This window comes from Tachyglossus aculeatus, chromosome 1 (genome assembly GCF_015852505.1).
Source record: "Tachyglossus aculeatus isolate mTacAcu1 chromosome 1, mTacAcu1.pri, whole genome shotgun sequence".
NCBI classification, from domain to species: Eukaryota; Metazoa; Chordata; class Mammalia; order Monotremata; family Tachyglossidae; genus Tachyglossus; species Tachyglossus aculeatus.
Genome location: NC_052066.1, coordinates 167,186,811 through 167,200,060, shown reverse-complemented (window position 1 = coordinate 167,200,060; position 13,250 = coordinate 167,186,811). Strand labels below are relative to the sequence as shown.

The window sequence follows — 13,250 nt, the reverse complement described above, 5'->3', positions numbered from 1 at the left end:
GATTTATATTAATGTCTGTCTCTCCCTCTAGATTATAAGGTCGTTGTGGGCAGGGAATGTCTGTCTGTTATATTGTTGTTATATTGGACCAAGCGCTTAATCCAGTGGTCTGCACACAGTAAACACTTTATAAATACGATTGGTTTGACCTTGCTTTCTCTCTTCAGCAGCCTCTCTCCCTAGAAGAATAATGATAAAAAAAATTGTTGTATTTGTTAAGCACTTACTATCTGCCGGGCACTGTACTGAAGGCTGGGGTAGATACAAGATAATTGGGTTGGACACATTCCCTGTCCCACATGGAGCTCACAGTCTTAATTCCCGTTTTGCAGATGAGGTAACTGAGCCACAGAGAAGTGACTTGCCCAAAGTCATACAGCAAACAGGTGCTGGAGCTGGGATTAGAACTGTGCTCTATCCAGGTAGTTCCCGATGGAGTTCTTGACCTACTAGAAAATACATTAGCCATCCCCAAATATAAAGTGTGAGGGAAGAGGAATGGTGGGATGTGATCTGTTGGAGACTATGATGTATCGGTCACTAATTGAGGATAGACTCCAAAATTTAACACACGCTTTCTTTTGGGGTTTGAAAAGATAGACAGCATTTATTTGCTCTAGAGATTTCAAACAGCAACTGTAATTTGGTCAGTTGGAATGTTAAATCAAATCTGGGAATAAATGTAGATATTCTCCAGCCTTGCACTTATCTGAATTTTAATCCAGGGTTCCTAACTCCTGGAAAACTGCTATACTTCCTGTACCTGTTTCTCCTGTAGTTGAGGATGTACAGATGTCTCCCTGGCATCAGCCAAGCTGTTGATTTCTTTTTATTTTGAAAGCCTTCTTTTCCCTTGTGGTTTACCTCCCACCCCCTGGAGAAAAGCCCCTTTACTTCCTTTCTCTGGGGGTTGTTTATAACTTTGTTGGCTTCTGCCCCTTTATATAGTTCCTCCCCTGAAATTGGTTTTCCTCCAGGTCATCTGGGGAGTGATTGATGACTTATGTAAATAGCTTTCCCCCTAGGAGTGGATCTCAAAGGATCTATTTATTTGTTCTATAGAAGGAATAGACCACCTTTTGTGCTGAAGAGATAAACAGAATGCAGCCTCAGAGCAGTTGGTTTGCAGAGAGCAAATCTTACAGTTTTTTTCAAAAGAGGAGATGGGGTAGATGGAGAGGAGGGAAAAAAAGTGTAAAGAGGGGATAGTGAAATGGAGGGAGAATGAATGGATTTGTGATTCCTTAAATTTGAAAGAGACTGCAAGCTCCTTGTGGGCAGGAATCACCTTTTCCAGCTCTGTTGTTCAGTATTTTCTCAAGCATTTGGTACAGTCTTCTACACACAGTAAGTGCTCAATAAATGTGAAGCACTGAGGCCTGGTGGATAGAGCACAGGCCTGGGAGTTAAAAGGACCTGGGTTCTAGTCCCGGCTCTGCTTATTACTTGCTGTGTGACTCTGTCCCTTAGTTCCCTCAACCGTAAAATGAGAACTCAGACTGTGAGCCCTTTGTGGGACATGGACTGTGTCCATCCTGATTAGCTTGTATCTACTACAACGCCTGGCATATAGCAAGCACTTAACAGATACCATAAAAAAACTACAATTCATTGTTAGGGTAGGTGCTAGAGTTGTGAAGCACTGGGGCCTGCTGTCATCGCATAGTCCTACATTCCCCCAATCCTCTTCCTGCACAGCTGCTACTGATATTTTGCAGGCATGGACCTCATGTACAAGTCAGGTGAGCAATTTTACCAGTGTCTGTGAACTGGTTTGCTGGTGAGTGGCCTGGGGGCTGCTCTGGCCCCTGGTGTCCATGGGAGGGTGCATGGTCCCTTTCCCTCCCCAGTTTGGCTGTCCTACCTCAAAGCTTCTGATATTTGCCCAAATATGAGATTGTTGGTGGTGAAGGCAAGCTCCACCTCATCCTTTCCATCCACTGAGGATGGTCGGGACCCCACCAAACATGGATTGACAGGGGCCATGCCCTTCAGGGAGAGGGTATGGTGTGGAGCCTCCATCTTGACTTCCTTTTGGCCTTGTTTTGAATCAGATTAGGGCAGTCCAGCTGTTTTCTGTCAAAACTGTGAGTGCAAAGCTGATCACATTGCCCTCCTGGTGCCCAGTCTGGGGCGGGGGGGCAATGCACCCCACCCCCAATGGACACTTATGCTTGAGAGTCATGTAGGGGGCTGGACCTCTTCCTCAGGCTTCCAGAAGCTTCCTTCTCTATATACGTATGTGGGGGGCGGGGGGGGGGGAGGTACATATATGAGGGGGGCTGGCTTGGCCTGCAGAGACTTAACACTGGGGATTTGATGGATAAATGGTCTATCTGGGCTTCCTGTTCACTGACTGCCATTCTAATTTGATTTAACTTTAACCACTTAAACCCAAAACATCACTTCCAACTGCTTCCCAGACCTTGTCACCCTAGGAGTTCCTCAGCTTAGAACTGACACTGTCAGCCTTGGTTCGTGTGCTCTGTGAGGGTCTGGAGGTGCTCTTGGGCTATGGTAGCTCCCACAAAAGAGCAAGATGCACCTTCTCCACTTCAGAGAAAAGGAAGTTGTAAAGGAACAACACAGAGCATTTATCTTCCTTCATCCATTTTAAACAATCAAAAGCAACAAATGCAACTCACCAAATCAGTGCTCTGAATTCAGGCCCTCAGATCAATGGGCTGGGACCATTGCAGTGTGAACCCAGTGGAGATGACAGGCCAAATGGCTCAGTGGCATATGGCTCTCAGGTAAAGAGACGGAAGGCTTTTCTCAGCAGTACTTTACTGTCCTGTGGGTACAATTGGCCTCCTAATGCAGATCTTTCATACCATGAGAAGTGACTTAGCCCCAAGAATACTTTTCTCCTTCTTGGGGTTAAGGTGAATTCTGCATGTGCAGATAGCCAGAACAAATAGTAATCTAGCTAAACACGAATAATGCTCATTTTGTTTTTAATGAGCTTTAGCAACAGCAATTAGGAAATTAATTTATGTAGCAGTGCTAGTACAGTAGCTCAAGCCAGGTTCCCTTCCCAGAAGTAGTAGTAGTAACATTTATCAAGTGCTCTCATGGTGTGGAACACTGTCCTGGGTGGTTGGGAAGTATAAAATAAAGATGTGGCCCATCCTCTGCCCACAAGAAGATTACACTCTATTGTGGGAGATCACCATTAATGTATTTACAATGAGAGTGATTAAAATAAATAAATGGAGCAGTCCATATATGTGCAAATTCTGAGGAGGGTGTAAATGAGTTCTTATGGGCTAGAGTTGACTGAAGGGAAGATATGACTCCGAGTTGTGGGAAATTAATCTGGGAAGGTTTGTTGGAGGAGGTGGGATTTAGGAAGGCTCCAAAAGTAGCGGAGCTGTGGATTATTGGATATTATTAGTATTATTATTACTATAATTATTAAGCACTTACTATGGGCCAGGAACTGTACTAAGTACGGGGGGTAGATACAAGTTAAGCAGGTGAGACACAGACCCACTCTGACATGGGACTCAGCCTAAGTAGGAGGGAGAACAGGCATTTTTTAATGGTAATTAAGAGTTTACTATGTGCCAGGTATTGTACTCACCGTTGGAGTAGGTACAAGCTAATCGGGTTGGGCACAGTCTGTCTCACATGGGGCTCAGAGTCTTCATCCCCATTTTACAGATAAGGTAACTGAGGCACAGAGAAGTTAAATGACTTTCCTCAGGTCACAATGCAGACAAGTGGTAGAGCCGGGGTTAGAACCCAGGTCTTCTGGCTCTCAGGCTTGTTCTCTTTCCACTGGGTATGCAACAGAGGTGTAATCTGCATAAGAGGCGTTTGGTTAGATTACGAATGTCTGGGCGCCTTTTTAAATCTACCAATCCCTAGCAAAAAAAGTTGAATGATGACCCCCAACATGGTGGTACGATTTACACATGCCGATCATATGATGCGATCTTATGCCTGCAAAGCACCTGCCCCCCCGATCTGGTGGAGGAAACCATGCTTGTACCCCCTCCTCCCACACCACACCTCCCAGGGCCTCCTTCCACCTCCTTTTTGTCCCCCATAGGGGAGGTGGCCTCAGGGGCCATGGGACAAAGAAGGAAATGTCCCGGGTGGACAAGATCCTTTCCACAGAGGCAGGAAAAAGTCACTTTGGTTTGTGCCCTCCTCCTTGCCAACCATACAGTTTCCTGTACAGAGTCCATTTCCCTTACCCCTGCCATAGGGGTCAACTCCGGAAAAAAGCCCGCAGTCTTCTTCCCCTTCACCTCACCATGGTCACAAGATCAAGCAACTTCATAATTTAAACTATGAAGACCATTAAGCAGGAGCCAATATAGACCACTCATTTAATCAGATCATTTTGAAGGATTTTGCTGGATTAATATCTCAAAGCTCCAGTCTATAATGGAACGTTTCACAATGTAGAAAGAAGAGTGTTCCAAAATGGAGAGAATGGGATAAGCAAGAGGCTAGAGGCACAAGAGTAGAGCGTCTGGTCTGATAGCTTTAGTCTGGGCCAGTGGAGGGCAGGAGGGTTGTGTTGGAATGAGGTATTAAGGGTAAACAGACTCAAGTTGGGGCAGGAACCAAGGATGTGCTCTCTATAGTTCTAAGTGACAAACTTTCTGATTAAAGTTGAGGGATCATTTTCCAACTGATCTCTCCTTTCCTGGTAACTCCAAGATTTCCACATGCTTTGACATTTCTTATTGTTATTTTTGCCAAGTCTATGAGAGAGATGGTTTGCACCTTCTGAAAAGCCACCCAACCCATCATACCTAAAACCACTTGGTTTGCTTGAGAGTCTGCTGGCTTTGGTTCCAGGGTGATTTGTCACTTGTAGTGCATTGTCATATTTATTGAGTGCTTACTGTGTACAGAGCACTGTACTAAGCACTTGGGAAGTACAAATCAGCAACATACAGAGACGGCCAAAACAAGTAAACAGGTAGTTAAACTTCATGTCAACTCAGCAATCAGTAAAATTTGTATCTAGTCTGTAAGCTCCTTGTGGGCAAGGAACATGGAGGCTGTAAGCTCATTATGGGCAGAATGTTTGTGTTTGTATTGTTCTCTCTAAGTGCTTAGTGCAGTGTTTTTCACACAGTAAGCAATAAATGAATAGGATTGAATGAGTGTTTATCAACTCTTATATATCATACTCTCTCAAGTGCTTAATTCAGTGGTTTGCACACAGTATGCATTCGATGAATACAATCGATCGAGCACTGTGCTATGCACTTGGGAGACTATGATAAAGTAAGGCACATTCACTGTCCCCAAGGAGTTTATAGTTTTTTCAGGGTGACAGATCCTAACATAAATTACAGGTGGTAGAAGTAGTGAAGTTTAAAATACATACTTAGGCCCTGTGGGGATTGGACTGAGGGGTAAGTACCCAAGTACTTCATTTCTCTTTTCTAGTTTCTCTGGTTGTTTCTTTAATAAAAATGGCAATAATAACAATAATAATGAAAAGAATAATAATAATGGAATTTAAATGTTTACTATGTTCCAAGCACTGTACTAAGCACTGGGGTAGATACATAGTAATCAGATTGGACACAGTCAACAACCTTCATCAGGCTCCCCATATATGTCTTTCATGGAAGTGAACTTTTTTCTGGTCGAATTTGGTTAGTCTTGGGAAAACTCTGCCACTAGACCTATTTCTATAAAAATCATATGTTGTCTAGTTTTAGCAGATGAAAGAAAGACTTAAACTTATACAATAACCAACACAAATGTGCCAAACATTACAAAATGGAATGGAAAATTTCTTGCTGACTACATACATATAGCACTCCACAACTGCCTGTTGCAGAAATGAATTGTATCCTAATTTAACTTCCTGATTTAATTTTGCATTGAAACCTCAACTGTGAACTCCACAGGGCACTCTACAAACTCCAGCTGTTTTGTGTAACCCATTGGTATGCTTAGATATGAAGGAATATAGAGAAGCAGTATGGCTTAGTGGAAAGAGTCCAGACTTGGGAGTCAGTGGTCGTGGGTTCTAATCCAGGCTCTGCCACTAATTAGCTGTGTGACTTTGGGCAAATCACTTCACTTCTTTGTGCCTCAGTTACCTCATCTGTAAAATGGGGATTAAGATTGTGAGCCCCATGTGGGACAACCTGCTTACCTTGTATCTACCCTAGCACTTAGAACAGTGCTTGGAACATAGCAAGCGCTTAACAAATACCAGCAAAAAATAGGGCCCCGAACCCAACAAAAAAATAACTACTCACCCAAACAAAAGTACAGATGACAGAAGTCTTCCCTGAATTATGGATAGAAACCCCCAGTGAATAGTGAGCTTGACCTTCATATAGGGTGAAAGATGTGGGAAGAAGCTGTCCTGGTGACTGGTTAATGGGGAATAATCACTGCTTCCCTAACAGTGAACAGAAAACAGAATTCAGGTTCCAGTGAGGAGAGGAAAAAAGGGCCAACTAAAATTATTGACTTTTCTACTTCACTATGCAATTATAAGAAACATTATTGTAACCTCTTGGTAGACGATTAAAATAATTGCCAGCCTTTCATCCTCTCCCTTCAATAGCCTTCTCCCTGTGTTTGCTTTCCCATTGTGTCTTGACATGCTGCATGCTATCTGTTTTGCCAGGAGAGAAGCAAGGCTCAGTGTAATTGAGCCATTTCTCTGTCACAGTGGTTTGCTCTTGGTGGGTTGCAGTGAGGTCAGTGAATTGAGGCTGGGTATAAAACACACACACACACACACACACACACTCTCTCTCTCTCTCTCTCTCTCTCTCTCTCTGTCTCTCTCTCTGTCTCTGTCTCTGTTATTTAGGCTAACAGAGGAGCTCTTAAGAATGCTTCCTTTGGGAGTTGTGTATTTAGAGGACTGTTGTTACTAATAATAAAGTGTAGTATTTCTTAAGTGTTCACTTTGTGGTAAGCACTAGAGTAAACAGAACAATCAGTTCAGCCCCACAGGGGACTTACAGCCTGAGGAGGAGAGAGAGCTGGTATTTCATCCTGGTTTTACAGGTGAGGAACCTGAGGCACAAAAAATTGAAGCCCCAAGGTCACACAGCCAACAGGTGACAGATCTGGGATTAAAATCCAAGACTTCTGACTCCCAGTCCTGTGTTCTATCACCAAGTAATGTTGTTTCTCAGTTGTTACATGTTGGTAAATTAGGAGTGACTCATTAATGATGAATCGGCAGGGAAGCACAACAGTCTGATGCCCTCTCATAGGTTGGACTTTGGGCCTAGAGGAAGGAGGTTTCTCTCCTAGTTTCTCCCTCTGTTGCTCTCATCACTAGTACAGTCCAGCACCCTAAAGTGGTCATGCTTATATAAGAGCCTCTGATACTATTGGGCTGCACTGCACGGCACGGAAATGACAATGACTGAGTTTATCCCCTTGACCACCTTTCTCATTTTGCCGCTTTCCACTTTCTAACCTTTGTTCCTCCTCCCCTTTTCCTTCTCACCTTCTTTTCTCTTTTCCCTTTCCCCCCCTCACCCTGGTACTCCCTTCTTCTCTCCTTCTCCTCTTTTCTTTCTCTCCCTCTGCCCCTTCTTCTCTCTGTCTCTTGATCTATTTTTTTCCTTTGTCACCATGAGGCTTTATCCCAATTCTGGCTGAGTTGGCCCATCCCATGACAAAACCACTGTGGTTAAGTAATTTGTTTGGGACATCCCCAGGGAGAGGAGTTGAAGCAGTGGGTTTCAGCCCAATCATTATTAGATTGCAAACCCCTTGAATACAAGAACAATATTTTCCTTTCCAACTCACCTGTGCATTTCCCTCTGTGTCTCATCCATAATAGTGGGCATTCAATGCTAACAGCCTGCTTGATCTGGAAGAGAGTGCATAGTGCAAGGGGGTGGAAAAAAAGCAGAAAATGGGATGGATTCTGTGGATGACACAGATATTTATTTGGAAGGAGACAGATTGTCTCTGGCTATTATCGGACTGTGAGTCAGTTGCCCAGAATCCTTTCATTTCTTAGAATCCAATGCTAGCTGTCTTCCTGAAATATCCCCAAATAGAGCAGCCACTCCTGAAGCTGGCAGGCATCTTGAAGAACTCCTGGAAATGACTTAAAATGTTGTCTTCTGGCATGCTGCACTTCCATGGATGGGCCTACATGATCAAGAAGTTTTAGGAAGTCTCCTGTTCTCTCGACACTGTCTGACCTCAGAGCAAAATCCTTCTCAAAACTGTCCTAAGAGGAGGGAGGAGATTTGATTGTGTGTACAGCATGAAGGTGGTGGGAGGAGAGAAGTAACCTCAAATTTGTTCATTAGCTAGTTTTTTTAAGAAGCTTTGGTGAGCTAAGGAACATAGTAGAGGGGGGTGATTGAGGACAGGACATTTGGGCTGAAGGGAAGTTGGTGCTAATCATTTCTCAGGTTTTCTCTTTGTACTCATTAGCAGGCATGGACCCTTTTTCCTCCAGGGCTCCTGTCACTTCTTAGATTGGGCTAGAAGGGCCAAGGGGAGGGAATGGGGAAAAGTCAGAGGGAGCATAACCAAGAAGTGAATTGTGGAGCTTTTGATCCATCCCCATCCTCATGAGGCTCTCCCTTTCCAGTTCTGACTCCCAGAACCACCTTGACTTTTTTTCATCACACCCCAGCTTGCACACTTCCTTCTTCTCAAGCCAACCTATGCCCTCTGCCTCGTTCTCATCTCTCCTGCCACCTACCTCTTGCTCACATCCTTCTGCCCGGATCTCCCTAGCCATTCACATCCAACAGACCACCGCCCTCCCCATCTTCAAAGCCCTAGTGCAATCACTTGTCTTCCAGGAAGCCTTCCCTGATAATTGCCTCATGTTCCCACCCTTCATCACTATTGTAGTATTTGTTAAGCACTTATTATGAGTCGCACACTGTTCTAAGTGCTGGGGTAGATACAACATAATCACAGTCCCTTACCACATGGATCTCGCAGTCTGAGTAAAATGGAGAACAAGAGTTGAATCTTCATTTTAGAGATGAAGATACTGAGGTTTAGATAAATTACATCACTTTCCTGAGGTCACATAGCAGCCACGTGGTGGAGCTGGAATTAGAATCCAGGTCCTCTGATTCCATGGCTTGTTTTCTTTCCACTACGCTATGCTATTGATCGTTGTTCTTTTTCCTATCCTATTGCCAATTTTACACTCACTGGATTGCACCTGATGAGTTTCCAGTACCCTACCAATCTCGGCTATGGGAGGGGAGAATCAAGCAGAGGCATACCCATTCCATTCCTAGCTTGGGCAGTGGCTAGTGAGTGGAAGTCAATCTGCTATAAGTCAAAACTCAGCTCTGCTGGGCAGCAGCAGCATGGTAGGGAGTCAAGGACAGAGAGTCAAGTTTACCATACAGAAGGCAGCAATGGTAAACTACTTCCATATTTTTACTAGTAAAACTCTATGAATACACTACCAGAACAATTTCAGATGGAGGTGGGGTGTTCTGGGAGCGATGTGTCCATGGAATTGCTATGGATTGGAAACAACTTGACTGCATAAGATGAGATTGCCACTTCTGCACTTCCCTGCTATGGAAGCACTCATCCTCTATATACTCATGAACATATCTTCATAGTCTATTGATTCCTTGTACCTGTAATTTGTTAATATCTGTCCCCTTGGCCAAATTCTAAGTTTGTTGAGGACAGGGACTTATACTACTTCTATTTTACTCTCCTAAATGATTAGTAGAGTGATTGGTACAGAGCAGGTACTCATTATGCATTAATAATAATGATGATGGCATTTCTTAAGTGCTTACTATGTGCAAAGCACTGTTCTAAGTGCTAGGGAGGTTACAAGGTGATCAGGTTGTCCCACAGGGGGCTCAGTCTTCATTCCCATTTTACAGATGAGGGAACTGAGGCACAGAGAAGTTAAGTGACTTGCCCAAAGTCACAAGCTGACAATTGGCAGAGCCGGGATTTGAACCCATGACCTCTGATTCCAAAGCCCGTGCTCCTTCCACTGAGCAACACTGCTTCTCATTACTGATTGATTTGATCATTTGAGGTTGCCTCTCATGTTTGCCTGTCAACATTTATCAGTACAAAGATTGTGATATCAAGCTGCTTGGATTGTGGCATCACTGAATGAATCAGGCAGGAACAGCTAAATGTTTTGGATGGAGATGCTTCTTTTTCCCTTTGGCAATCAGGAGTGAAGAAAGAGTAAGCTAAGAAAAGCTGCATGGCGGCTTTGAGCTCTGGCATTGTGGTCTGTTTGTTTTCTCATTTGGAACTGTAGTTCTTTAAAGTCTAGATGATTGAGTTATCACATGGCAATGTGTAAAATTCCTTGAGAAATATTCAACCCATCGTTATTATCCCCTGTGTTTATTCTTCTTCACTTCCCTGCATTGGATCTTTCCTATTTCACTCAGTAGAGGGTTTTTTGGTTAACTTACAGGTTGGGAGCAAAAATAAAAAGGTTCTCCAAATATAATCATGGATCCCAAGCCACTTTGTAAATACAAAGATAGTGCCATTTGGAAATAAATTATAAAACTCTGCGAGCAGTGCACAAATAGGATTAGAATGTGTGGCCTGAAGTATTAGAGAGTAAATGAAGTCCAATTGTTAGCTTAGCTCCTGGTTTGCTACTGATACTGAAGCCTGCACCAATTTCAGCTTTTTTTTTTCTAAGGGTCCATGTCTCACATAGAGACAATCCACCTGCTAAGCATCTCAGAATGTTCTGGTCACTAGTAAGCATCACTGAGGATCTAGAGATAAAGAAATGAGAGAATTGAGAGAGAGATTGATGTTAAAAGGACTGACACAAAGGACAAGGGGGATGGAATTAAGGGCATCAATCAGTCATATTTATTGGATGCTTACTGTGTACAGAGCACTATCCTAAGCACTTGGGAGAGTACAGTGTAACCAAGTTCATAGAAATGTTCCCTGCCCACAATGAACAGTCTAGAGGGGACGTGAAGGACATGTGACAGGACATGTGAAAACATCAGAATATTACATAAAAGTGGTTTTCTTGGTTTAGATCTCATTCTAATCAGAACACTGTTTCAGCAATGTAGTCATCTAGTATCTGGAAATTCAAGTTGAGCTTTTGGTGAGTCTCCACATTGGATGGCGTTAATATTCACCAGATGCTTGTACTCCCCCAAGCGCTTAATACAGTGCATTGTAAACCATAAGCACTCAGTAAATATCATTGATTGCTTTGTACATAGGAAGTGCTTAAATATCATTGATTTATTGATCAAAGAGAACTGCCAGGTACTATCTTGTCCATTTGATAAGTGGGCTTATCAAAAGTAACCTGGCCTAGATTGGATTTTCTTTAACAGACTTGCTCTGAAATGAGCCCCGTTACTGGGATTGATCCCCATTTGGGACTGGACAGGAGCCAGTCTTATTTTCAGAACCAGCATGGTCTAATACTAATATTGATGTTATTTGTTAAGCATTTACTATGTGCCAAGCACTGTTCTAAGCGTGGGGGTGGAGGGAGGGGGAGATACAAAGTAATCAATTTGTCCCATGAGGGGCTCACTGTCTTAATTCCCATTTTACAGATGAAGTAACTGAAGCACAGAGAAGTTAACTGACTGGCCCAAAATCACACAGCTGCTGAGTGGTGGAGCTGGGATTAGAACCCACGACCTCTGACTCCCAAGCCCATGCTCTTTCCATTGAGCCACGCTCCTTCTCTAGTGGAAAGAGCATTGGCTTAGAAGTCAGAGGTCTGGGATTCCGATGCTGGCTTTGTCACTTTGCTGCTTTGTGACCGTGGGCAAGTAACTTAATGTCTCTGTGTCTGTCTTGTCTCACCAAGAATTCAATGCCTCTGATCTCTCCCCACCATAGATCTTTAGCCCTGCGTGGGACGGTGCTGTCTCATCTATTTATATCAACCCCAGTGCACAGTGCAATGCTTGACACATAAATGCTCAGCACATAGTAAATGCGTAAAAGCATTATCATTATTACTAGGCAAGCACATTGTCCCACTATGGAGACATCTGTGCACTTCCTAATTCAATCTTAAGGAGAACAGGGAAGTCCAAGCTGTGCCCAAACACAGCTGCATTTTGAGGCCTTAGTCTAGTGGCCTGTCTTATACTCCCATGTGGCTCTGAATCAAGGGCCCCAAGAAGCTAGGAAATATGTAATCAACATCTCATGAGACAAAATAATAGCCAGAGTCAATGGCGAAGTTAGAACTTGGGTAGCAGCGTGGCCTAGTAGAATGAGCACAGGCCTAGGAGTCAGAGGACCTGGCTTCTAATCCTTTGTCCTACACTTGCTTGCTGTGTGACCTTGGCAAACTCACTGTGCCTCAATTTTCTCACTTGTAAAATGGGATTTCACTAGTTATTCTCCCTCCTACCTAGACTGTGAGCTCCATGTAAGACAGGGATTTTGCCTGATCTGATTTTTTTTTTGTATCTATCCAGCACTCAGTGCAGTTCTTGATACATAGTAAGTGCATAACAAATAACACCGTTATTCTTTTTAATTTGCACCCAGGTCTCCATTCTCCTGTACCACTGCTCTAAACACAGAACCACAGAGTATTAAGAGATTGTCCTTAACATATACTACTAATTTGCTGACTATTCTGGACAGGCCATCTTTCTTCTTCTGATCTCAGTTTCTCCAACTGCACAAAAGGCATGACTATTCCTTTCTTCCCCATTGAAATGTAATTAATGACTGTGATTATGTGAAATCATGGAATGGAGACAGGTAAACCAATGGAATCTATTTTATTTTGCCCCCAAGGCACTTTCTGGCAATACATATCTTGAATTATCGCTTCTCGGCCTTTTGGCTAAGATCAAGTTCAGTGCAGTATCTGTTCTTATTCCCTGTAGACTGTAAGCTAGCTATGGGCAAGGAAGGTGAATAACAACTCTACTGTACTCTAGCAAGTGTAGCTTATTCTCTAGACTGTTAGCTCATTTTGGGCAGGGAATGTCAGCTATATTGTTATATTATACTCTCCCAAGTGTACACAATAAGCACTCAATAAATATGAGTGAATTATAGAAGCTCCTAGGAGCAAAATGACCTGTTTTAATCAGCAGAGCAATATTTCTACTAATTCCTTTAATTCTATCAAGGAATTTTGGAAAAGTCAGGGGAGAAAAAAGGCCGTAATAAAGAATAGAACATCTTAGAATCACTTACCTCATCTTCCTTCACTTGGTCTTTCCAAGTGACATAGGGCATGCCACTTATCCTCTCTGGCTGTTAGTATAGCCTTCTGCACACGGTAAAGG

The 13,250-nt window shown here is 43.2% G+C and overlaps 1 protein-coding gene and 1 pseudogene across 1 annotated transcript in view; both read left to right on the top strand.

The window, feature by feature from the left end:
• The window catches only part of NRXN3 (neurexin 3), a 1,831,517-nt gene that overhangs the window by 1,490,616 nt on the left and 327,651 nt on the right, over positions 1–13,250 (top strand).
• LOC119937214 lies at positions 12,780–12,995 on the top strand (annotated as a pseudogene).